The sequence below is a fragment of the Macaca fascicularis genome, chromosome 16 (assembly GCF_037993035.2).
Source record: "Macaca fascicularis isolate 582-1 chromosome 16, T2T-MFA8v1.1".
Lineage (NCBI taxonomy): Eukaryota > Metazoa > Chordata > Mammalia > Primates > Cercopithecidae > Macaca > Macaca fascicularis.
This window is the reverse complement of record NC_088390.1, coordinates 33,396,350-33,423,896: the sequence shown is the minus strand read 5'-3', so window position 1 is coordinate 33,423,896 and position 27,547 is coordinate 33,396,350. Positions and strand designations below refer to the sequence as shown.

Sequence of the window (27,547 nt, the reverse complement as noted above, 5' to 3'; positions counted from 1 at the left end):
CTGGTGATCTGCAGACGCAACTGGCCCAATTCAGGCAAGGGTGAGACACCAAAACAGTGTTTCCCAAACTCTATTCCACAAAACATTGATTCCACGGAAACTAAAAAGGATAAAAGGGTTCAGGGATTATATAAACTAGAGAAACACTGATTTAGATAAAGGCAAACAGATTTCTTTACTGAAAGAGACTTAAAATCCTCAAACTAAAAATTTGCTAACCACACTTTGGGAGGCTGAGATGGGTGGATCACGAGGTCAGGAGATCAACACCATCCTGGCTAACATGGTGAAACCCTGTCTCTACTAAAAATACAAAAAAATTAGCTGGGCATGGTGGTGGGTGCCTGTAGTCACAGCTACACGGGAGGCTGAGGCAGGAGAATGGTGTGAACCTGGGAGGCGGAGCTTGCAGTGAACTGAGATCATACCACTGTACTCCAGCCTGGGCGACAGTGAGACTCCATCTCAAAAAAAAAAAAAAAAAAGATACTAACCGGTGTTATAAATCTTTAGATAGCGATTAGAATATATAATGTTTCCCAAACCTGTTGGACTGTGGAACCCTTCTTTTGGTGTAACATCTGTTGGGGGGAGGGTTCCATATAACACACTTTGGGAAACATTGCCTGATGCTTTCTTGCATGCTGAGTTTATGTGACCAGGCTGGGTGCTCAGATCATGGTAGCAGGATGTTGGATTTTGAAACTGGCTATTCATAGGGCTACTCTAAGCCTTTACCTTTGGCGTTTCTTGCAACACCAATCATTGCATATGTCACAGAGAGTCCTTTAGGGACCCAGGCCTGTTGATATTAAAATAAGACCTCACCAAGGCGGGAGGATTGCTTGAGTCCAAGAATTCAGTACTAGCTTCAGCAACATAGGGAGACCTTGCCTCTACAAAACCCAAAGCAAATCAAACCAAAACACACAAAAAACAAGACTTAGTTCTTAGTAATCCCAGCACTTTGGGAGGCTGAGGCAGGTGGATCACCTGAGGTCGGGAGTTCGAGACCAGCCTGACCAACATGGGGAAACCCCGTCTCTACTAAAAATACAAAGTTAGCCGGGCATGGTGGCACATGCCTGTAATCCCAGCTACTCAGGAGGCTGAGGCAGGAGAATCACTTGAACCTGGGAGGCAGAGGTTGCGGTGAGCCGAGGTTGCACCGTTGCACTCCAGCCTGGGCAACAAGAGCGAAACTCCGTCTCAAAAAAACAAAACAAAACAAAAAACTGGGTTCTAAAGTTCGCTAGACCTCATCTAAATCCCAGTGTGGCTGTTCATTGGATGTGGAATTCAGGTAAGTTTCATAACCATTCTGAGGCTCAGTTTCCTGCATCCATAAAATGGGATTAATAATAGTATTCCAGCCTGGGCAACATAGGGAGACCCTATCTCTGCAAAAAAAAAAAAAAAAAAAAAGGTAGCCAGGTATGGTGGTGCACACCTGTAGTCCCAGCTACTCAGGAGGCTGAGGGAGGAGGATCTCTTGAGCCAGGGAGGTCTCCACCTAACTGCAGTGAGCTGTGTTAGTGCCAATACACTTCAGCCTTGATAACAGAGAAAGACCCTATATTAAAATATGTGGGTAGGGCCTGGTAGCTCATGTTTGTAATTCAGCACTTTGGGAAGCCGAGGCGGGCGGATCACAAGGTCAGGAGTTCAAGACCAGCCTGACCAACATGGTGAAACCCCATCTCTACTAAAAATACAAACATTAGCCAGGCGTGGTGGTGCGTGCCTGTAATCCCAGCTACTCAGGAGGCTGAGGCAGAAGAATGGCTTCAACCCGGGAGGCGGAGCTTGCAGTGAGCCGAGATCACTGCAATCCACTGCACTCCAGCCTGGGCGACAGAGCGAGACTCCGTCTCAAAAAAAAATAAATAAATAAATACAAAATAAATAAATAAATAAAAATTTAAAGCATAATAATACCTACCCCCCAAAGTATTTGTGAGGAGTAATTGAGACAATACATAGCAAACAGCACATGGCCTGCTTCAAATCAGAAGCTTAATGAATGTCTTTTTAAAAAATTCTGATATAGAAACAAAGATATGTCAGTGGAGAGGAGGGGCCAGGAAATGCTGTGCACAGGTGGACAGGTGGATAAATGGAATGCTATTGTCTGAATGTTTGTGTTCCTCTAAAATTTCTATTTTGATGTCTTGGCCCCCAAGGTGATGTTATTAGGAGGTGGGGCTTTTGAGGAGTGATAAGGTCATGGGGGTGGAGCCCTTATACATGGGATTTGTGCCCTTATAAAAGAGGCCTGAGAGAGATCCCCTGCCCCTTCGACCATGTGAGGACACAGTGAGAAGGTGCCATCTGTGAAGCAGGAAGCAGGCCCTTACCAGAGACTGAATATGCTGGCACCTTGATCTCGTACTTCCCAGCTTCCAAAACTGTGGGAAAGACATTTCTGTTGCTTATAAGCCACGCAGTCTGTGGCATTTTGTTATAGCCACCCAAACAGACTAACACAATGGTATTACACTGGTGCGTTCAGGATGGGTGAGTTGAAGGAAGGAGAGAGGTGTAGCATAGAATCCTTTTTCTGCTTCTGCAACTTGCACCAACCTGGCTTGAACTTCGCTTTCAACAGTCAGTGTCCTGATGGGAGAAAACCACTAACACAGGCAATAAACACACTTCTAAACATGCCATTTGGAATCCAGAGTCCTTTGACATGCCAGGGTGGTTCTACAACTGGGCTGGGGGCCAGGGGAGGGATCCTGGCCACTGAAAGGCTGGCATCGACACATCAGAGGGAAAGGAAAGATCACTGGCATTTAGGGATGCCTGGAACCAAGTGAGCCAAGGAATGAGGTCACCAATTCACCCTCTGGCTGTAGCGTCCCATCTTGGGAGGTGAATTCTATCCTAATGGAGGTGGGGAGGCGAGGTAATGAGCAGCTGCTTCTCCTTACTGTATAAGGTGCTGCCTCCAGGCCAGGCACCAGCAATGTCAGGAAATGATCCCAGGGTTCAAGGTGAGGCCGGAACTTAGTGAAGCCATTTGTGCAGCATGAGGGGAAACAGAGGAGACAGCTGGATTGTGAGTTACTTAAGGCCATACCCAGCCAGTTTCAAAGAGCATCCTTGTGTATGTTGAACGGCTTCCAGGCCAGTCTCTACCTGGTTCTCTGAGAGGTGATAGGTGAGAAGAGGGGCTGGGAGGGCTGTTTAGTGTGGTCTGCAACGTGAGCTGCTGCAGGCCCTGGGAGGTGTTCTTTCTGGGTGTGATGGGTGTTTAGATCAAACCAGAAACAGCACCAATAGCCAACTTACAATACGACGAGCCCTTCTGCATACTAATTCACTGAGTCCTTGCAACTTTATTTGTTGGGTGTTTTTACTAACCCCATTTTGCACGTGGGAAAAGTAAGCCAAGGGACAGGTTGAGTAACTTGCTAGAGGTCCTATTAGTATTGAGAACCAGAATTTGAGGCCAGGCAGCGTAGCTCCAGAACTTGGGTGCTGACCCACTGTGCTATCATGGTATTTAGCAGAAATGCAATTCGGTGGCGGGCTAGGTCAGATATAGGGGAAAGGAGTACAGCTCCTTATTTGGCTTGATCTGAGCTCTGGGAGGCAGGGTTATGGTCGCCTGAAGGCTCTGGTGTGATGAGTGGGCCAGAACCAAATATCAGAAGTTCAATTGTCTTGTACACAAAAGTGAGGAACCAGAGGTGGCTCAGATACATTTGACTGAGTAATTTTCTTGTGATCTTTGACAGTTTTGCCGCAGCTCCATGCATGATACTTGGGTGATGGAGATGAGGTTACCTCCTGGACCTGTGATGGCCCCATAGGCTCCAGGGGCAAGAGGATTCTCCTTCCTAGGAAGGAGAAAAAGGAAAAAGCTTATAGTGAAAATAGCATTGGCTTTACAGCCATACAGGCTCGGCTGGGCTTGAAACCTCACCCTAACTCCCATTAGTTACTCTGTGTAACTTTGAGAAACTGTTTTAACCTTTCTGAGCCTCCGTGTCCTCATCTGTAAAGCAGGGATAATACTATGTACCTCACAGCATTATTAGGAGGATTAAATGAGATAATGAATGCACATTAACAGTGCCTGGGACATGGGAGGTGTTTTGTTGGTGTAAATTCCTCCCCTCTTCATGCTTGCTTTCTTCTCCTTCTTTCTTGGGAAAATATGATTTGCTGGGTTAAAAAAAAAAGAACGAGAGAAAGACGTTATAGCTGCAGGGCCTGCAGTCCTCCTCAAATGCCTTGGCAAGGGAGAAGGTTATTTCTGATCCCAGTTGTGCCTGGAGAGGACAAGGGTGCAAGGAGGAGCTGCTAGCCCTGCCTGGCTGCCTCTCTGTGGTGGCAATCACTCTGGCATTGATTCTGCCCCAGGAACTGACACCTGAGGCTGCACATGCAGGAAAAATGGGCTGAGATGGGCCTGAAGGGACAACTGGGAGCTCAGTCGGGGAGTGGCACCCGAAAGAGGACTGAGACCAGAGGAGGTAGCCCTGAGGCCATGACTGGAGAGAAACAGCAGAATGGCAACTCCCAGCTGGCAGAGAAGGCCACCCTATCTGCAGGAGCCCAGCCACAGGGGTTCTTGGACTCAGCCCGCAGCCACCTCCTTCCCCCTCTTGCCCTTCATGAGAAAAGCAAACTGGCTGGGTTGTCCCTCTGAGCCACTGGAAAAGAAAAAGGCTACAAAGAGAAGACTGGGGGAGTGCATTCATTTATTTTTTCATTCATTCCACTAATACTTATTGAGCACCACTTCCCTCCACATGCGTCTCAGTCCATGGGCGACTTATGCAGGCCCCACTTCACAGACTGCACACTTTCTAGCAGTATGGGCTTGGTTAAGTTACTTAACTTCCCTGGACTTCAGTTTCTTTAGCTGTATAATGGGTTAGAAGATCCCTACTTGGTATATGACAGGCATGCAATGAATATTGTCTCTCTTCCTTTCCCATCTTCTCCTTTCCAAATGTTTGCTGAGGGAGGGAGGACCTGAGGCTGTAGGTACTCATTTGCATGTGGTTTTGTATAAATGTGGGGTGTCTTTTAAGCTGGAGAGGGGGAAAGCTGCCAGAGGCTCACTTTTATCTCCAATTGCTCTGCTAACCATGCCTGTTTCCGTATCTATTGATGCAAAATGAAGCACCCCCAAAATTAGTGGCTTAAAGCAACAACAAGCAGGCCAGGCACAGTGGCTCATGCCTATAATCCCAGCACTTTGGGAGGCTGAGGCAAGAGGATCACTTGAGCCCAGGAGTTCAAGACCAGCCAGAGCAACAGAGTGAGACCCCATCTCTACAAAAAACAAAAATATGAGCCCAGTGTTGTGGCATGTACTTGTAGTCTCAGCTACTTGGGAGGCTGAGGTGGGAGGATCACTGGAGCCCGGGAAGTTGAGGCTGCAGTGAGCCGTGATTGCATCACTGCACTCCAACCTGGGTGACAGGGCAAGACCCTGTCTCAAAAACAACAATGACAATAATCATTCTATCATTATCTCTCATGGTTCTGTAGGGGTTCACTAAGTGATTCTTGCTCACGATCTCTTGGTCTTTGTTAGAATCAGATGTCTGCTGGAGCTGGAGTCATTTCAAAGGCTTCCTCATTCACATGACTGACATTGATGCTGGCTGTTGGCTAGCACCTCAGTCACGGCTATTGCCCAGACACTTAAACGTGCCCTCTCTGTGTGGTCTGGATTTCCTTAGAGCATGGCAGTGGGGCTCCAAGAACAAGAGTTCTAAAATAAGCAGGCAGGAGCAAAAACGTTACTTCTGTCATCGCCACAAGTCTGCCTAGATTCAAGTGGAGGAAATGTAGACCCCATTTCTCAGTGGGAGAATCATCAGTGTCACGTTGTAAGGACCTGTGGGATGGGATATCTTTATGCAGCCATCTTGGAAAATACAATCTGCCATGTTGCCCAACCAGGAAGAACTTCCAGCAGGAAGGCTTGTGTCTTGACTCTGGGGGTGAAATTGCCCATAAACGGAGAAACACAGGGCTCTTGAGAAGAGGCTTTGGGTATAAGGAATGGGGACAGGGAGTTCAGTCACTGCCAAGGTAGTTCTTTTTTTCTTCTTTTGTTGGGACAGGGTCTTGCTCTGTTGCCCAGGTTGGAGTGCAGTGATACCATCATAGCCTACTGCGGCCTCAAACTCCTGAGCTCAAATGATCCTCCTGCCTCTGCCTCCCAAGTAGCTGGAGTGGTGCAGTGGCATGATTATAGCTTACTGCAGCCTTGAACTCTTGGGCTCAGGCTATCCTCCTGACTCAGCCTCCTGAGAAACTGGGACTACGGGTGCATGCCACTGTGACTGGCTAATTAAAAAAAATTTTTTTTTTTAGAGATGGAGGTCTCACTTTGTTGCCCAGACTGGTCTTAAACTCCTGGCTTCAAGTGATCCCCCTGCCTCAATCTCCCAAAGTATGGGGTTATGGGCATGGGCCACTGTGCCTGGCCTGTATTTTTTTTTTTTTTAATTCATCAACTACACTGAATCAGATAGGCAATTTGTATTTTCTAAAAAGTTATGTACTTAATATTTTAAAATTTATTTATTTATTTGTTTAAGATAGGGTCTCACTCTGTTGCCCAGGCTGGAGTGCAGTGGCACCATCATAGCTCACTGAAGCCTTAAACTCCTGGACTCAGGTACTCCTCCTGCCTCAGCCTCCTGAGTAGCTGGGACTACAGAGGCACTCCACTGTGCCTGGATAATTTTTTTTATTTTTTGTTGAGATGGAGTCTCACTATGTTGCCCAGGATGGTTTTGAACTCCTAGATTCAAGTGATCCTTCCACCTTGGCCTTCAAAGTGCTGGGATCACAGGCTTGAGCTACACACAGTGCCCAGCCCAAGAGAGTTCTGAAAATGTGATTCCAGAATTGGATTCTGGAATCCAGAGGGCACTGGGAAGAAAAATGGAGAAAGGGAGAAATAAGAGAGCCTTGGATGGTGGAAATGCGGTCGGTTTTGGAAAGAGTATCTGATCTTTGTCTGGTGTTCTTCCAGAAGCCCCGGAGCTCAGGGGATGGAGAGCTACGCTTGGGTCAGAGGTCAGTGAGCGCTGACCCTAGCTCCAGGGGAGGGTGGCTTTAGTCTTCTCCCAACATCCCTGATTCACCCCCAAAGTGGATGGCCATTCCTAAGCACCAGGCTGGTCTCTTCTCTGGTATGCCTGGAATATGCCCACCTCCTGCATAAACAGAAATTATCACACGTGCCCACAGTTCCACCCAGTCCCGAAAACTAAATAAATATGAGAGTGAGTTTGGAATTAATCTTAAAAGAAATTCTGTAGGTGGAAACAGATTGAAATCCGTGGAACTATATATGATTACTCTCCCTATGGAAAACAAGAGAGGGAACCATCCCTCCTGTACTCTCCTGTGAATGAGGCAGAGATTAATCTATTGAAATCAAATGTATAAATTATACATGGATAGGAACTGGCTCAGGGATAAGGTGTCTGATAGGGTGCTGATGGAAATGAAAATGAGGCTTGAAAGATCAATTCTGCTTTTGAATCAGCTCCAGTCCTGCCGCTGCCCCTGGGCCTGCCTGGCAGAAAACACCCTGACTTATCAAATTAGAAAACACCCCATCCCCAAGCCTTTGAAACATGCACCTTCAAAGTAATTGCTAATGTTTTGGATGATATTTCTGTGCGTCACCGGGAATAATAAAAAGGCAATAAAATTTGAAGGCCCATATTTTTGCTGCCTGTTGGCTGATATAAATCAAACCCACCTCTTCAAAGGAATAGATGGAAAGTTTTATGATGTGGCTGTTGCCTGCCAAGGGAAGAGAGGCAGACCTAAGTCTGGGGACAGGTGTCCCTCCCAGTCCAGCCATTACTGTGTGACCTTCAGCCTGTGATTTAGCTACTCTGGGCTTCTTGCTGTTCCATCCATTTATTCACTTATAAAGTTGCTTATTCATTCAGTCAACTTCATGAGGACCTACCATGTACCAGGCACTGTGCTATGCACCTATTTGATGCTCAATAAATATAATTAGTACAAAAATTAATACAGGCTGGGCACAGTGGCTCACACCTGTAATCCCAGCACTTTGGGAGGCTGAGGCAGGAGGATTGCTTGAGCCCAGGAATTCATGACCAGCCTGAGCAATATAGGGAGACCGCCATCTCTACAAAAAATTAAAGAGTTAGCCGGGCATGGTGGCACACGCCTGTGGTCCCAGCTACTCAAGAGCCTGAGGTGGGAGGTTTGCTTGAGCCCGGGAAGTCGAGGCTGCAGTGAGCTGTGATTGCTCCATTGCACTCCAGCTTGGGCAACAGAATGAGACCTTGCCAATAATAATAATAATAATAATAATAATAATAATAATAATAATGCAAGGGTCTGTCCTCAAGAAGTTCTAGGTTAGAGAAACATAAACAGGTAAATTGTAGTGGCACCTTGTTAATGTTAACCAACACTGACCAGAGGGTTTGATGATGGGCAGGTTTATAAAGGAATCGAAGTGGTTTTGCCTGACAAAGAGGATTACTCCCTGCTAATGATCATCCGGCCAGAGTTTCACAGTATGACCTCAGAGAGTCTTTAAGATGACCTCTGCTGAGAAAGTAGCGACAGGAAATGAGCTTAGATTTCAGCAGGACTCATTCAGATGAGGTGAAAACGAACTTGACCACGCATGTTGTAGGTGGACGAATGAGATAGTGATGGCTGATACAGCTCTGTGAGATCCGGGACCTTCTCTCTATTCCCAGGGCATTGCACAGGGCCTGGCTCATAGAAGACACGGCACATGTTTTTCTTAAACAAATGAATAAACAAATGGTGCATTACCTGGCCTTATTTCGGGACAGAACAGATTCTGCCTTGCTTGTACAATCAAGGTACAGATTTACATAACAAACTGGCAGGGGAAAGGTGAGACCCTTCCCTGACCGTGATGTTGTTACCTGCACCCATTTGAACTGAATGGCTCACTTCACTTAAAAAATGGTGTCACTGTGGGTATAATATGCATCCAGCAAAGTGCATAAATCTGAAGTAAACAGCTGGATAATTTTTTTTTTCTTTTGGGAGACAGGGTCTCACTCTATCACCCAGGCTGGAGTGCAATGGTGCGATCATAGCTTACTGAAGACTCTAACTCCTGGGTTCACAGTGATCTGCCCACCTCAGCCTCCTGAGTAACTAGGACTTACAGGCATGGACCACCATACTCAGCTAATTTTTAAAGTTTTTATAGAGACAGGGTCTCACGATATTGCCCAGGCTGGTCTTGAACTCCTGGGCTCAAGAAATCTTCCTGCCTTGGCCTCCTAAAGCGCTGGGATTACAGGCACGGCCACTGCACCTAGCCAGCTTGATAATTTTTTCCATAGGAACCTACCATGTGACAACTCTAAGATCAAGATCTACAACATTCCTGCTCCCTACAAGCTTCTTCGTGCTCTTTCCAACCCCTTAGAGGAAACCACAACTCTGACTTTTCTAAGTGTTTTTGTAGATTCTACCTCCAGACACCATCTTGTATGAAAAGGAAAAAAAATTAAATTCATCTTCATTCCAGGAAAAAAAAATTAACAGGTTGATTTTTCCCTCCTGCCATTAGAAAATTAGAATCATTAAACGTCAGTTCGGGAAGGGGCTTAGCACATCTAGGTCAGGGACGCCTTACCTTTTTGGGATCAAGTTATTCCATGGACCCCATATAACAGAGTCATTGCATTTTTAGTGCCTTTTGATTGAGAAAACTTTAATTAGTGGTTACCAGGGCCGGCGGGTGGGGAAGGAAGGAATGGGAGTTACCGTGTAATGGGTACAGAGTTTCTGTTTGGGATGATGAAAAGCTCCCGGAGATGGATGGTGATGCTCGCACAACAATGTGAATGTACTTACTGCCCTGGAACTGTACACTTATAATAATAAATGGTGAAAATGGTCAATTTCATGTTATATATATTTTACCACAATAAAAAATAAAAAAGATAAAGTGTCATTTAAAAAATGACCAAAATTCCTATGAATTCAGTGACTGCTTTAAAAACAAATGTTTATTTTATTAAAAACAATCAATTCTGTGTTCATTTGAAATACAGTAGTATATGTGAGCATGAGAGCTATTTTTTCCTCACCCACACACAGGGCACAGTGCATGCAAAGTTTCCAAACCTTAGCAATGCCCTTAAGACCCCTGCCTTTTCCCAGTGTGTGAGATGCATGGATTAAGATGAACTGTTCATTCCAACCCTTATCCCTTAGTTGAAGACATTGTGGCTCAGGGAGAGGAGTGACTTGTCCAGGGTCACACCGCCCACTTAGAGCAAAGCTAGGATAAAACTTCAGGCTGGGCATGTTGGCTCACATCTGCAATCCCAACCGCCTTTGGAGACCAAGGCGGGAGGCTCACTTGAGCCCAGGAGTTTGAGACCAGCCTAGGCAACATGGGGAAAACTGTTTCTACAAAAAATGCAAAAATTAGCCAGGCATGGTGGTGCATGCCTGGAGTCCCAGCTACTTGGGAGGCTGAGATGGGAGGATCACTGGAGCCTGGGAGGCAGAGGTTGCTGTGAGCTGAGATCACACCACTGCATTCCAGCCTGGAACGGAGTGAGACCCTGTCTCAAAAAAAGAAGAAAAAAAAAAAAAAGGCTTCTGGGCTCAGGTCCCTCCAGCAGTTGCTCTTGTCTCTGCTTTTGTCTCTCCGCCCCCTCTGTGCAGAGACCAGCTGATGACCACACACACTGAGCCCCTCCAGACTCTTAACTAGATGTGATTACCAGCAGGGGGGTTCTTTACTTGCCTGCTTCATCAAGGCAGGAAGTAGGATGTACAGCCAAGAGATAGAGCCTCTCGATGTCTTTGTAATTTGACCCTGAAGCTCGGTGGGGGCTGGTTCAGGCTCATTCTTATCATCAAGGCTGTGCTATGGCTCCTGTGAACAAGGACAGATGCACCTGGAGGCCCAAGTTCAAAGCTGCAGGCTGGGAGTCCAGTTTCAGAATAGAGGTGCTGTCTGAGGCGAGAGTGGGTGCCTTGGCTATTTTGGCAAGAGCTGACAATGAGGAATTCTTCTCTTGCACAAGCTGTGCAGAAGTATTTTGTGTTGTGGGTTGTCCTGCCCCCGCCTTTCCCTTCCCCAGGCTTGGTGGATGCCACTGCTCCCCAACCCCCTCCCTGACACTGCTAACGACATCCAATTAATTCAGCAGAATTTAGTTCATTACAAGCCCTTAGGTTGGCAAGTGTTTTCTTAGCATGCAGAGCTGCCTTCCTGGGCTTTCTCAAAGGGACAAGGCTCTGAGTCAGGGAGGGGAGAGAGGGCAGAGTCCTGCTGTATCTGCCTAGCTGGGTGTCAGGGAGATGCTGGATACTGGATACAGGCCGGGTTGTGCTCACCCCAGCAAATCACAGACTTCCCGGCGCCCCCACACCTCTGGTTAAAAATATGATAAAAATGGGGACATGGCAAGACACTCCAGCAGAAACATCAGGCCATCCTTGGGCCCTGCCAATAGGCACCAGCCTCGTGGGGCTGGCGATGTCAGTTCTATGCTGAGTGGGCCCCTATTTGATGACTGTGGGAGTTCCTGTAGGGGCCTGTGGGAAAGGAGGCCCCGCTGCAGCCCAGACCCAGCAAGGCTCAGCTGACAGCTGGCAGGGTCTGCTTCTTGGGCCTGGTCTTCAGTTGGGGAGGAAATACTTGGGAGAACCTGCAGCTGCACAAACAGGGTGGAGGCATGGGAGGGAAGCTGGAGCATGGGAGCAAAGCACCAAGGAGGGCTTGCAGAATCAGGCAGGCCAGGACTGGACTCACTGCCTGTAGCTTGCCCTCTGTGTGGCTGTGGCTTTATTGTCTTTGATCATAAACAGCACATTTCTAATGCCTCCCTCATTCATTGGATTATGAGAATGAGCAGGATGATGGGAGGCTGTCAATGTCAAGGTCAAGGGAAGAGGTTCAGCAGTCAAACAGCCTGGGCTGCAGTTCTGGCTCCACTCTTCCTGTGTGATGTTGGGCAAGTCACTTCACCTCCCCAAGCCTCAGTTTCCTCATCTGTGAAATGGGGAAATATTCATAATTGCATCCGCTTCCTAGGAGTGTTGTGAGGGTTCAACCAGCACTTGGAAGGGCCCTGGCACACAGTAAATGCATAAATGCACAAGCTATTATTACTGTTATTAATGATGTAGGTAGAGTGCCCAGCACCCTGCCTGGAACTTCACAAAGGCTCTGACATCAGCCTCTTTCCCTGGTGACTTAAATTTCTCATTTATAAAATAGGGATGTTGGCCGGGCGCAGTGGCTCACACACTTTGGTAGGCTGAGGCGGGCGGATCACAAAGTCAGGAGTTCAAGACCAGCCTGGCCAGCATGGTGAAACCCCGTCTCTACTAAAAATACAAAAATTAGCCAGGTGTGGTGGCGTGCACCTGTAGTCCCAGCTACTTGGGAGGCGGAGGCAGGAGGATCACTTGAACCTGGGAGGTGGAGGTTGCAGGGAGCCGAGATCGTGCTACTGCACTCCAGCCTGGGTGACAGAGTGAGACTCCATCTCAAAAAAAAAAAAAAAAAGGATAATAGGATGTTAATTTCTACCTATCTCAGTAAGGCTCTTCTAGAAAACCTTTCCAGGCTCTCTCCTTCTTGCCTAGGAGAACATGATTTTCCTCCGCTGCTTCACAGCAAGGATGCAGACTTCCACCGGGGTCCTGAACATGTAGGTTTCTGTGTGTTATTCTCTTCTCAGAGCAGGAACTGTGAGGATTGCAGCAGCCCCATGTCCCCGCGCCTCACCTAGTGTCTGATGTGTGGGAGACACTCGGTAAAGGTCTGCAGAGTGAGCCAGTGTGGGTGCCAGGGCTGTGCAAGTAGGATGTGGAGGAGGGCAAATGTCAGACGAGCAAGAAGGTGGCTGCGTGGTGGTGTGTGCCTGCCCTGTGGAACGGAGAGCAGCAGGGCTTGCCAGGGCCTCCAGCCACTTTTCTAGAAACGAGTTTCTGAAGCCCTCAGACACAGCGGAGGGATGGAAGGAGGATTGGGATGGAACAGAGGGAAAAATTATGCAGCTATCCTTTCCCTGCTCATTTCCTGACCCCCCACCCAACCCTCCACCCTTGGTTAATCATCAGGTCTACAACATTAAAATCTCCAGGGGAGCTGTTACAGATCCGAAATGCCCAGACCTAGCTCCAGACCAATTAAATCAGGAATCCCTGGGGCTGGGACCCAGGCGTTTGTATTTTCTTTTTAAGTCCTCAGGTGATTCCAGTGTGCAGCCAGGTTTAAAATATCAGATCATGTAAGGAAAGACGTGGTTTCAGAGTCTCAAGAACTACAGGATTGAGTGGTGTGTCTTGGCAGCCCCATTGATTTCAGGTTTCCAGCATTGTTGTTTCAGAGGAGCGCTTAGAGAATGACTGATACTTGCTAGGTATCCACTATGCACAAAGCCCCCGCGGGTGCTGAAGGGAATACAGCAATAACCCACAGCAAAAACCAGAATAACAACATTTAGTAACTGCCTATTGTGTGCCTGCCAGACACTTAGCTGACATTTGCTAATCCTTACAACAATTCACAAATTTATTACCCCTGTCTTAGAGAGGAAGGATATAGCAGACACTAACACCCTTCCCATATTCGCCCTCATATATCCCAGGCTGCTTGCTGCAAACATCTATGGGTTTTTTGTTTTGTTTTGCTTTTTGTTTTCTGGTCAAGGTGGCATTCGAGGACACTCACAGAATAAGCTGGAAACATCCTCAACCAAAGATGGATGAGAGTTGGTGGATAAACACACTGGTTTTTCACCTCTTGACTGGGACAGCTCTGAGATGTATTCTACACCAGTGATTTCAAACTTTCCTGCACATTAGATCACCTGGGAGTGTAAAAAAAAATCTCGGTGCCTAGGCTATATCCCAGACCAATTAAATCAGAATCTCTGTGGATAGAACTCAGGCATTCATATTTTTTCAATCTCCCTGATGATTGCAATGTTCAGCCAGGTTAGGAAACGGTATTCTACGGTCCCCCAAAGTTACCCAGTAGTATTGAACTTCAGTAGCACAGTGTGGTGACTTGATGAATAATGCTCCCTATTGGGGATTCTTTCCTGTCCCTGTCTCATCTCACACTTTGCCTGCCAGCACTTGCTGGAATCACCTCCCAATAAACTACAGATAGCATGTCCTGGTTTCAGGGTCTCTTCTGTGGGAATCAAAGGAAGTTGAGATCTGGAAAGGTGAAGTGCCTTGTCAAAACCTCATAGCCAGGACATGGCAGAACCAGCATTTGAATTCTTGCTCTCCACAGACTTTGTGGTATGATGGGAGAGACAGATATTCCGAAAACTACATTATAAGACAAAAGGAAATGAAAGATCAAAGAGATGTTCAAATAAATGCCTGAGGAGCATTAAAACAAGTCAAACCTGCGATTGAATGTGACTGGGAGTCACGAAAGACTTCGTGAATTTGGAATCATTTATGCTGGCAAATGACAGGGATTTCCCCACACGGAGATGTGGGGTAAGGACATTGCCAATCAGTGTTGGACCAGCAGGAGCAGAGGCCCAGAGATGGAGCCCAGGGCAGACGTGTATGAGTGAGTGGTCAGCTGGGATGTGATATGAGCTGGAACTAGAGGAGGCAGATGGTGGGACTGGGTGGTCCCTGAAGATCAGGAATCTCTATTGTCCCAGTCCCTGGGGTCCTTCCTTAACCTCCCATATTGGATTTGGCATGACTGGATAAGGGTCTTCTCTCTGGAATCTTTTTTTTTTTTTTTTTTGAGGGGGGACAGGGTCCTGCTGTATCACCCAGGCTAGAGTGTAGTGGCGCCATCACAGCTCATTGCAGCCCCACATCCTGGGCTCAAGTGATCCTCCCACCTCAGTCCCCTGAGTAGCTAGGACCACTGGTGCATACCACCATGCCTGGCTAATATTTTCGTTATTTTTGTAGAGACGAGTCTCCCTATGTTGCCCAGGCTGGTCTTGAACTCCTTGGCTCAAGTGATCCTCCCGCCTTAGCCTCCCAAAGTGCTAGGATTACAGGCATGAGCCGCCATGCCAAGCCACTCTCTGGAATATTTTACCACAACTGTGAGGGCACGGGGCTAACCCAAAGCTATGTCCAGGGATGTGGGTGGGAGGGGGAGAAAGAGGTGGACCAATGTCAAGTCCTGATGGTGAACCTGGGCTGCTTATAAAGGAGCCATGCTACAGGGACAGGGTGGCAGGGGTTGGGGGTCCAGCTGGTCCCCACCCTCCTCTCTCCCATCACCACCCATCACTCTGCTGCTCCCTGTACTCAATGTCTGAAAGGCCGAGCCTGCTCCTGCCACCGGGCCTTTGCCTCTGCTGTACCCCCTGCCTGGAGAGCTCTTTCTTCAATTCTCAGAATGCTCCTTTTTCAAAATTCAGCTCCAAACTCACATCCTTAGAGAGGCTCTCCTGGGCTATCATCCCCTTTCCCTTGTCTCCTCCCCACGGGTTCTCCCACATCACCTCATTTTCTTCCTTTCCTGCACACAACACATCTGAGATTCGTCTTGAGTCTATTTCTGTTGGCTTCCTTATCCTGTCAGTCTCCTCTTCCAGACTGCATGGGAGTAGGCAGGATGCTCTGTCTCCGTCACGTGTGCCTGTCCCCTCCGCTCCTAGAACAGTGAATGACTGAACTGGGCAGGCCCAGATAACTGTGCAGTGGGGACCTGGGTGAATTCTGGGGGGTGGGAGCGAGGGCACCGCCTTTGCCCTGCCATGCTGCACTGTGGATGTTGATCTGTGCTCAGGCAGCCAGGCTGGCCCAAGTGAGCAGAGCCTAACAGCGGCCAGTCAATACTGATAGGGGAGCCAAATCAGGTTAAGACCCATCTCTCCGGGGTTGGTGTCAGATCATAAATAGCTTCACAGCAGTCCAAGGTCAAGGGTGTAGGTCTCACCCCACTCCCAACCCCCACCGCCTACACTGGGCCCCTCCCGCCAGCCCAGGAAGCCCACCCGGCCTGCACACGTGTGCTCCAGGCTGTTGCTCTTCTCCTATCCTGCTTCCCTCTCATCCCACGCACTAGAATGTCCTTTCCTTCTGCATTTATTTCTGTACCCAAGGTCTGAGGTGGTCACGCACACACTGACATTTAAAGATCCAGCTGAGAAATCAATCAGTGTGGTCTGTCCTTCAGCGCCTCAGGAAACTATGTGGCTGAGCCAGGCCTTGTCTGGCTCACACCCTATTGATTTGTAATGGTAGCCATGGCTGCTGAAATGGCAAGTGGGACTTGCTATGGGAAAAACAGGAGGCAGTGTATCAGAATGGTCAGGAGCCTTGGGAGCCATCCTGCCCAGACTTGAATTTCAGCCTCTGTGATTTGCTGGCTGTGTGACCTGTGCCACTTGCTCAACCTGTCTGAGTCTCAGTGAATGGGGGATGACTGGCATCTACACTGCACCGTAGGACTGCAGTGATGATAGGGTGAGTTGATAAACATAAAGCACAGAGAATGATGTCTGTGACATAGTGCTGTGTAAATGTTGACTATTGTTATGGTTTTTAGACTGAGGATAGAAACAGTGCCCACATCCCAAGGTTGTTATGAGGATGAAATGAAATAACATGTAATCCCACTTAGCATGGTACAAACACTCAATAGACATTAGCTAAGCCCTGCAACTTAAAGAGACACAATCTGGAGGATATAAGCCAAGGATAAATGTCCCTTGAAAGAACAATAATCTTTAGGAATAAAGAAGGATTGAATTTTTGAATTCACAAACCACCCAACTTTTCAGGAAGATGACTCTCAGGCAGAGTGAGGCAAGCCTGCCGTGGGGCTGCCTGGGGTCAGGCAGTGAAGCTGTTTCGTCCCACGGAGCTTGTCCTGTCTGCAGTGAGACGAAAGACCATCTAGGCCCAGGGATCACGAGTCCTCATGTGACTTCCGGAGCCCGATTAGTGAGCCGTGGGAGGTAGAAATCCTCCCCAAGGAGCTCCAGGCTCCCAGTCTCAGATACAAGGTCCCTTTTATATCTATCCTATGCCTGGGGCCAGGCCCTGATCATATGCCTGTTTGGATTGAGGGCAAAGGGGAGAGAGGGCTGGGAGGGAGAGGATTAAGATTACCCAAGTCCCATAAACATGACCAGAGATAACCCTCAGGAGTGGAATGTGGTAAAAGAAAAGTGGGTTTCATGTCTGGGGAAACACTGTGTTGGCAGGAGGAAGAGAGGAATCAGCAGTAACTGAACTCCGGGCTGTGAGTTTTATATGCATCTGGGGAGCTGTGTCTGAAGTCTCAAGTCTGGAGTCTGAAGTCACACAGCTAATAAAGGGAAGAGCTGGGATCTGAACCTAGGTTCATGGATTCCAAAGACTATTTCCCCACTGATGGTGCTGGTTGGTACCCTGATGGAACGGAGGCAAAGCAGAAAATCTTCCAGGGTTTACCTAGCCTTATGTAAGGGGAGGGGAGGGTAGATGCCAATATTCAGGCCATTAGAGAATAGAATTCTGTTTTGTTGTTGTTGTTGTTATTGTTGTTGTTTAGAGACTGAGTCTCGCTCTTGTTACCCAGGCTGGAGTGCAATGGCACAATATGTTGTGGGCCAAGGCTAATGTGGCCACAGCCTTGTGGGGGATGCGTTGAGATGCTCTGTTCCCTAGATTACTAGACTATCTTTTCTTTCTTCTTCTTCTTCTTCTTCTTCTTCTTCTTCTTCTTCTTCTTCTTCTTCTTCTTCTTCTTCTTCTTCTTCTTCTTCTTCTTCTTCTTCTTCTTTTTTTTTTTGAGACATGGTCTCACTCTGTTGCCCAGGCTGGACAGGAGTGCAGTGGTGCAATCACAGCTCACTGCAACCTTTGCCTCCCAGGCTCAAGCAATCCTCCCACCTCAGCATCCCAAGTAGCTGGGACTATAGGCGCACACCACCATGCCGGGCTAATTTTTGTATTTTTTGTAAAGGTGGGGTTTTGCCATGTTGCCCAGGCTGGTCTGGAACTCCTGGGCTCAAGCGATCCTCCCACCTTCGCCTCCCAAAATGTTGAGATTACAGCCGTGAACCACCATGCCCGGCCTCGCTAGGCTCTCATTCTGCGCTCACCTTCAGATGATAATTTAGTTCCCGGGGATCTTGCTAGCAGAAAGAGGTGTCCCACCTGCAGATGCACAGGCTCCTCTCGCTGATAACACTTACTTCCCTTCATGAGTGACGAGGCTTGGACTGTGCTACAATGTGGGGTAGAGGAAAGAGTATGGATTTTAGAGTCAGATTGGCTTTTCCATGCATTAGCCTGCAAGTTCCTTAACCTCTCTAAGCTTGCATTTCCTTCCTCGTTTGGTAAGATGGGGTTTAAAAAGACTGACCTGAGGGAACTAGTGCTAGTGGTGGTGGGCGCCTGTAGTCCCAGCTACTCAGGAGGCTGAGACAGGAGAATCGCTTGAACCTGGGAGGCAGAGGTTGCAGTGAGCAGAGATTGTGCCACTGCAGTGCAGCCTGGGTGAGAGAGCAAGACTATGTCTCAAAAAAACAAAACAAAACAAAACAAAAAACCCAAAAAGAAATGCCTAATTCAGTACCTGGTACACAACAGGAGCTCAACAACTGGTTAGATATTTTAAAACACATTGACGTTCTAATCTGGCTATCATTCTTTTCTGAGTTGGTCTCTCAGCTATTGAGTAGCAACAGAGAGAAGATGAGAATTTCATCAGGCTCCGGAGAGCTAGGCTCGAGATGCTGACCCTTGGGAGTGCCCTCAGAGAAGCCAGTGGGTGGGGCTAGCCTTGGCTTAGTGGAAGTGCAGGCCTGGCAGGTAGTGGTGGTGAGGGTCCCTGGGGGTGGCATGGTTATCTGGAGGAGGAGGAGGTGGTCTGAAGTGGGTGGTGAAGGCAGAGGAGTATTGAGAAGGGTAACTGAGGGCCAGACAGCCTATGAGTTCCCAGTTCTGAGAAGACCCCGGGAAGCCAACCAAGATGAAGGCAGGATGCCTGGTACTCAGGAATGGCAGGAAAACCACAGGCTGGACTAGACTGGCTCCCTCCCCACCAACCACCTGCTTTGCAAAAACAGATCCCTGGACCCATCCTTGAAAATTCGGATTGAGTAAATCTGAGTTGAGACCCATTAAATGGTATTTTTAAAACATTCTTGTCCTGTCCGGGCATGGTGGCTCATGCCTGTAATGCCAGCAATTTGGGAGGCCAAGGTGGGTGGATCACTTGAGGTCAGGAATTCGAGACCAGTCTGGCCAACATGGTGAAACCTCATCTCTTCTAAAAATACAATTAGCTGGGCATGGTGGCGTGCACCTATAATCTTAGCTACATGGGAGACTAAGGCAGAAGGATCGGTTGAACCCAGGAGGCGGAGGTTGCAGTGGGCCTAGATTGCACTCCAGCCTGGGAGACAGAGTGAGACTCTATCTCAAAAAACGAAAACAAAAACATTATTACCTGGGTGTGGTGGCTTATGCCTGTAATCCTAGCACTTTAAGAGGCCAGGATTTAAGTGGAAGGATTGCTGGAGCCCAGGAGGTCAAGGCTGCAGCAAGCTATGATCACCCCACTGCACTCCAGCCTGGGTGCAGAGTAAGACCCTGTCTCAAAAACGAAAACAAAACATTCTCCACGGAAGAATAGTGTGTATAGCATGCTATGATTTTACTTATCTCTATATATGTATATACATATATATAGTCTTAAAAATACCTCTAAAAGGATACACAAAAAACTCTAGTAAATTGTCTATGAGGAGAATGGAGGGTCAGGTAGGAAAGGAAACCTAGTTTTCATTTATACTCATATGTGGGGTTATAATTTTCTTTATCACGTGTGTGTATTCACATAATTACATTCACACAATTTTTAAAATTAAGATGGAATTCACATAACATAAAATTAACCATTTTAAAGTGAACAATTTAATTAATTTAATGACATTTAGTACATTCACAGTATTGTGTAACCTCTATCCAATTCTAGAGCATTTCCATGATTCCAATGCAAACCCCTTATCAAGGAGTTTCTCCCCATTACTCTCTCTCCCCAGGTCCAGTAAACCATTAATCTCCATTCTATTTCTGTGAATTTGTCTATTCTGGATATTTCATATAAATGAAATAATATAGTACATAATATTTTGTGTCTGACTGCTTTCACTTAGCATAAAGTGTTTGAGGTTTATCCACGATCTAGCATGTATCAGTACTTCATTCCTTTTTATGGCTGAATAATATTCTGCTATATATGCCACAATTTGTTAAGCCAGTCGTCTGTTGATGGACATTTGGGCTGTTTCCACCTTTTGGCTATTGTGGATACTGCTGTAATAAACATGCCTGGACAGGTACTGGATTGGGTATTGGTTTTCAGTTCTTTTGAGTATATACCTAGCAGTGTACTTGCTGGATCATATAGTAATTCTATGTTTAACTTTCTGAGGAATCACCATGCTGTTTTCTACTGCGCCTGAAACATTTTATATTCCAATTAATACAATCTTAAAGTTTCCAAAGGTATTGGGTAAAAAGAGGAAAAAAATAAGCTATTAAACTTTTATTTTCAAAATTGGAAAACTTTAATCATTTCCCTAACATCTAAGTAGGCCCTTGGGCACACTTCCTGGCTGGATCCTGCTTGCTACACTAGCACAAAGAGCAGGGGCTGGCTGCTCACCCTCCTCCTGCCCCCTCTCACTTGCCCTCCACATACACAGTCACTTGTAACTTATTGTTACTGACTTTGAATAGAAGCTTTCAGCTGCTCCATTCTTCCTCTGTTGGTTGAAGGGCTGTCAATGGGATGGGAATTACAACCGTAGCTGCTGTTATCTGTGTTGTCTGGCTGGCTGTGTATTACTGGCTGCACTTCCCAGGGAATTAATCCCCTAAGTGTGGATGGCAAATGATGAAAACCTGGCACATAAATAAGGAGACAGGCAGCGCTCCACTGACACGCCTTGGGAAGTGATCAGCTTGTCCCCGTGCACCATACTCAATGTCTCCAAGCTCAAGGGCCATTCATCCACAGGGAAACAGCCAGACTTTCATTCATTCATTCAATGAACATTTATGGAATGAGCACCTATCCTGTGCGGCACCATTCTAGACATTTTTATGAGTTGTGCTGTGTAAGACTTACAATAGAAAGATATTATTGTCCTCAGTTCAAAATGAGGAAATGGAGAGTCAGAGAAATTAAGAAATTTTCCCACAGTCACACAGCTAGTATGCAGTGGAACCAGGACTTGAAGCTGAATTCCCTAGGGCCTCCCTCTCTGTCTCACTTCCTTCTACACTTATTTACAGCAGGCTGTATATGCCAGGCACCCATGGTAGGCACTGAGGATATCATAGTGAACCAGACAGACAGGTGTAAACTCTTTCCTGTTGCTTTTCCATTGTGTCCTATGACTCCTGGGCATCATCTCAAACCTACTGGATTTCTTCTCAAATGTTCTTTCTTACGTAATGACCGATGCAGCACAGACCAAAGAGCTGTGAGGGTGAAGATGAATTAAATTCAGGCCCTGGGTTCATGCCTCCTTGAATATAGACCTAAAATCTCATGGTTCCAAGATGTGATTAGCAAATTTCATCATGCCCCCCTTGCTCCAAAACCTCCCATGGCCCAGGGCCTACAAACATTTCTGTGACATGAAAAGTGGTAAAGACTCAAGTGGGGCTCTCCATGGGAGCTGAACCATGCAGAAAGGTTGAGGAGAGCATTTTAAAAAGTGCTTTTCCATGCATAATGTGAAATTCATGGATAGAGAGGCATCAGCTAGGTGTCAGACCATGGAGGGAGGCATTTCTCCAAACCGAGAAACAAGGCAAGGCTTCAAGACTGAAAGACCATGACTAAGAAAAAAAAAAAAAGTCTGAAAGACCAGCTGTCCCTGGAAAATGCTGTCAAGACACACACACATCCAGTTCATTTGTGCACGGCATCCAGGTCCTTCCATTTATCATTTTTGGTTCAGGTTTTGCATATTCGGGTAAGTTTGTGCTTAGGTTATGCAAGTAAACATATGCTGAGAGGTAGCAATGTTTATTTTAGTGGAAGCATTTATTTTAATAGCTTTATAAATCACACCAGGATTGCATTTATAGCATCATTAAGGAACTGAAGGGGTCACTTAAATGCTTAAGTTAGACTTTGCTGCTGCAGTTTATGGGAGATATTATATTCTGTCAAAGGCAGAAGGATGATAAGCTAGATCCCGCCTTCTGTTCCCCCTACATCCCACATTCCCAAATACCTAGATTTTCAAATGAAGAGTTATAGACAGTGAACACCAAGACTTTACTAGTGTCCTCGTATCATTGCCAGTCTCCTCTTGAGGACTAAAAACTTCAGGATTTGGAGTCTAGAGACCCACAATCTGGGCTTTATACACCATCCACATAGGGCAGGGGTCCCCAACCACTGAGGGACCAGTACCAGTCTGTGTCTTGTTAGGAACCAGGCTGCACAGCAGGAGCTGAGTGGAGGGCAGGCGAGCATGACCACCTGAGCTCTGCCTCCTGTCAGATCAGCAGCGCCATTAGATTCTCATAGGAGCGCAAACTCTATCGTGAACTGCACCTGGAAGGGATCTAGGTTGCGCGCTCCTTATGAGAATCTAACTAATGTCTGATGATCTGAGGTGGAACAATTTCATCCCAAAACCATTTCCCCCCACCCCTTGTCCGTGAAAAAATTGTCTTCCATAAAACTGGTCCCTGGTGTCAAAAAGGTTGGGGACGGCTGGTGTAAGGGACTTTGGAAAAATCACTTGAACTTCCTGGGCCCATTTCCTCGATTGTAAAAAACGAAACAAAACAAAACAAAACAAAATAGGAATGACAACAACCACAAGGTTGTGGCTTTGTAAACAATGTAACAAGACCCCATCTCCACACAAAAAAATTAAAAATTAGCCAGGTGTGGTGATGCATGCCTGTTACAGCTTTTGTAATTCCCCATCCTCACTCCAGAGACTGCTTCTGGGTTTACGGCTGAGATGAGCAGGGGCCCCTGAAGGGAGGTGTATTTGTTTCCTGTGGCCGCCATAACAAATGACCACATACCGGAAGGCTTGACACAATGGAAATGTGTTATGTCATAGCTCTGGAGGCCAGAAGTTTGGAATCAAAGTGTTGGTAGGGCTGGTTCTTTCTGGAGGCTCCGAGGGAGAATCTGTTCCCTGCGTCTCCGCAATCCAATCCTGGCATGCCCCGGCTTGCAGATGTATCCCTCCAAACTCTGCATCCTATCTTCACGTGGTTTTTCCCCTGTGTCTCTTTGTCTCCAATTTCTCCTTTCTTTTATCAGGACACTAGTCATTGGATTTAGACCCACCTTAAATCCAGGATAATCTCATCTTCAGATCCTTACCTTAATCACATCTGCAAAGATTCTACTTCCAGATAAGATCATATTCACAGGTACCGGGGGTTAGGACTCAATTTCACCCACTATAGGAAAGAAAATATAAATCCTTTCTAAGAGAGGAGGCTAAAATTCATGGCCAGAATGATGATCTGGACAGGATTAATTAGGGTAGTAGGTAAGGGATGAGGATGGCAGGGCATGAGGACTGGCTTTCAGGTGGTACTATCCATGGTGAGTGTTGGGGGCGGGGTGCAGAACTAGCAGTTCCAAAAAGCCAAACCGAACCACACACCACTTGTCTCTTGCCAAAATAGGAGTCGAGAATTTAGTAGTGGCCAGGCACCGTGGCTCTTGCCTGTAATCCCAGCACTTTGGGAGGCCAAGGTGGGAGGATCCTTGAGGAACTCCCAAGAGTTTGAGACTAGCCTGGGCAATGTAACAAGACCCCATTTCCACACAGAAAAATTAAAAGTTAGCCAGGTGTGGTGATGCATGCCTGTAGTCCCAGCTACTTGGGAGGCTGGAGCAGGAGGATGGCTTGAGCCCAGGAGTTGAAGGCTGCAGTGAACTATGATTGTGCCACTACATTCTACCAGTATTTGTTACTCTTCCAGAAACATTTTTAAGGGCAATAACTCTGAAGTCAGACTGCCTGGGTGCAAATCCAGGCTGTATGATTGTCTTAGTCCATTTTGGCGCTACAACAGAATACTTGGGATGGACTAATTTATAAAGAATGGAAATTTATTTCTCATAGTTCTAGAGGTTGGGAAGTCCAAGATCAAGGTGCCAGCATCTGGTGAGGACCCTCTTGCTGTATCATCCCATGGAGGAAGGCAAGAGGATAAGAGAGAAAAAAAGGGGCAAACTGGACCTTTTATAAGAACCTGCTCCTTTGATAATGGCATTAATCCATTCATGGCCTAATCACCTCTTAGCAGTCTCACCTCTTAATGCCATCACAATGGCAATTAAATGTCAACATGAGTTTGGGAGAGGACAAATACTTAAACCATAGCAATGACTTTGGGCAAATCACTATGGCTAACTTAGGTTGAGTTCCTTAAAACAGAGCCTGAGACAGGATTCCAATGCACCTGATTTATTGAGGGAGTGCTTTTGGGGGAGAAGGAATTTCTATAGGAAAGCAGGATCGAGGTAGCAAATGGATCTAAGCAAGAATGTAATCCCAGCTAGAGTCTAGCTTTTGCTTGATTCCACAGGAAAAAATTTTGGAGGGAGAATTGCACCATACAGTTGGTCCCACTTTGTGGTGGTCCTACCCTGCATCAACTAGTCAGTGGCTGAGGGCTGCCATAGTGGGAGGGGAAGGCAGTGTGTAACTTCCTAGGTGAGACCACTCCTATTCAGCCAGGGGTAGTTCTCTGGAATAGGGGGAAGCTGTAAGTCTTTAGCAGCCAACATTTATAGCCAGGAAAGGGGACTAACAGTATTCACGACATATAACTTTGTATACTTCAGTTTCCTCAACTACAAAATGGAGCTGGTAATGTAACCATCTCATATGATTGTTAAGCCATTTAAATATGTTAACAATGTGAAGCCTGCCACATGTACATGTTAAGTAAATCTTAGCTATGATTATTGTACTATTTATCGCTGAGTAACAAACTATCCCAAAATTTAGCAGCTTAAAATAACAAACGTTTATTAGATAACTCAGTTTCTGAGGGTTAGAAATTAGGAATGGCTTAAATAGGTGGTTCTGGTTCATGGCCTTTCACGAGGATGCATTGAAATGTCAGCTGGGGCCACAGTCATTGGAAGGTTTGACTGGGGCTGGACAGTCTGCTTCCAAGGTGGCACACTCACACTGCTATTGTCAGGAGACCTCAATTTCTTACTCCATGGACATCTGCATGGGCTGCTTGTGTATCCTAATAATGTGGCAGGTGGCTTCTACCATAACAAACAATCCAAAAGAGAGAACTAAGAGGAATCTACAAAACCTTTTATAACCTTGATTTGGAAATCACACACCATAACTTCTGCTATATTTTATCTGTTGTGAGTCACCCAGTCCAAGCCATACTCAAGGAGATGGGAATTAAGTTCCGTCTCTTGAAAGGAAGAGTATTGAATAACTTGTGGAATTCAAAATCTACCACAATTAGTTATTATTAATGTCTATAGTAAGCTTGGAAACCACTGATTTGTCCTCCAAGGAAAATTTGTGTTTGAAAAATGAACACACAAGTAGGCCATGAATAAATCTCAAGCAATGGATCATTCATGCGTTTACATGAAGTAGCTGTCTTTTTACTATTATTATTATTATTCTATATCTAGAAATAAAGTAGCTGTTCTTGAAAAGGGGAGACTTGCAGGGCCCACCGAATAACACCATACGTTCCATTTGCACACTAGCATACTGCCATTGCCCCAGAAAAATTCCACTTCTCTTGATTGGCCAGTGGAGTCCAAGAAGCTGCAAACCTCTGGTATAGTGAATTGTTTAACCTTTCCTAACTACACACACATACACACACACACACACACACACATGCACACACACCCCTCGTGATTCTGTTTTGCTTAATCTTTTAGCTTCCTGGATTCATTCACCAAACCTGGCTCCTTCTGGCTGTATTCTGGGTTTGTTGAACCTTAGTTTCCCATGTGACTTTCAGCTTTGCTTACTTTCTGGTCTGTAGCTTCCAGGAATACCATCCTTCCCTCCCCAGCCCAAGCTCTGGACTGGGCCAGCCTCTGCCCACCACTCAGGCCTGCAGGACCAGCGGGATTCAGGCTTACCGAGCCTTCCTGTCCTTTCTCTCCACAAACTTGCAACTTCCATCCTTTGCTATTGGATCGATTGGCCAGGTCTTCACCACCAGACCAAAACAAAGGGTGGGCACAATTATTTAGATCATTCAGACACTCACTCAAGCAAAAATGATGATTTTATTTCCCCTGAATGATCCAGATAATTATTTTAATTCTCTGCTTCACTTTGTTTCTGGAGCCCTGACCTCTTCATTCTATGACTCTAGTTAAAATTTGGTCCCAGTGATAAATATTTCTTGTCTAATTGTCTTCTCCACTCATGTTCCACAAGAGGTTATTTCCAGGGAAAGGGACCTGTTGGTAAATAAGAATTAATTTCAATCTTGGGCAATATGAAAATTAAAATAAAGTTGTCATGGCATCCGTTCTATCTACATTTCACTTTCTGGAAGGGCCCCTCTATTTCATCCCTCCCCAACCCCTGTCACACACAGCAGCAAGGAGCAAATTACCATTTATTAAACTCTAATTATCATTCCTGTTTTTCAATACCATTCTCTGTGTATGTGTGCAGCACACCAGCCTGTACTCACTGCCATTAAATCAGCAATAAGTCTTGTCAGCACAGCATCCATATTTATAGGCAGGATTGAGTGATGCTCTAGTGACATGGTATAAAGTCGAATGTCCTTAAAGAAGGTTAGGGACATGTCCTGATTTTGGAGTGATCCAGCCACAGGCAGATGTGGGAGGTTTGAGGGGACTTAAAGCTTTAGACTGTTTTGAGACAGTGTCACAGATACTTGGAGGCTGGCAGGCAATGACAGTGTCCCGCTCTGTTGCCATCAGAACAACAGGTCAGAAAGTACGTTGCACATCCTGTTGGAACTGGCTGGGTTCTTTCCACTCCTCTGGGCCTGGGATGTCCAGGCCGGGCATCTGCCCGAGCAACACAAGTTTCTCATAAGATTCTTTGTTAATTACCTCCTTCGCTAGGTAACCATCAAGGGGTTGTCAGGAGAGTCATATGTGATAGGCCAAGTCCTTTATCTTATCAATAGGGGAGACTGGCTGTGTGGCTGGCACCTTGTCAGCCAGGGTTCATGGGTATAACACATCCAATGTGTCTAGCCCAACAAACTCAGATGTGTACAACTCCAAAGTCCACATCCTTTTTACTAATACTGAGCATCTCTGCCTAGAAATTAAAAGCAGACTCCTTCATTTCCTGTTTCTCATTACAAAACTTTGCCCTGACTTCTGAAAAGCACACAGATGCCCAGTCACCATCTTATGACCAAATGCTGCCCAAAGAGACACAGCATGACCTGCTCACTCCATAGGGTCCTGCTTCTCCCACCCCAATTCCATAGCACTTGCCAGGTGGTCCTGCCCATCTGAGGCAGCTTCATGCTTCACTGGCAGCCCATCACCCTTCCT

General features: G+C 46.5%; 1 long non-coding RNA gene across 1 annotated transcript in view; it reads right to left on the bottom strand.

The window, feature by feature from the left end:
* Positions 1–3,322: 3,322 nt before the first annotated feature.
* Positions 3,323–27,547, bottom strand: part of LOC135967613 (uncharacterized) — a 36,455-nt gene continuing 12,230 nt past the window's right edge. Inside the window, exons 2-4 of the long non-coding RNA XR_010581760.1 lie at positions 23,363–23,442; positions 18,087–18,211; positions 3,323–3,845 (exon numbers count right to left, since the gene is read on the bottom strand). This is a non-coding gene — a long non-coding RNA (uncharacterized lncRNA). The remainder of the gene's footprint in view (positions 3,846–18,086; positions 18,212–23,362; positions 23,443–27,547) is intronic.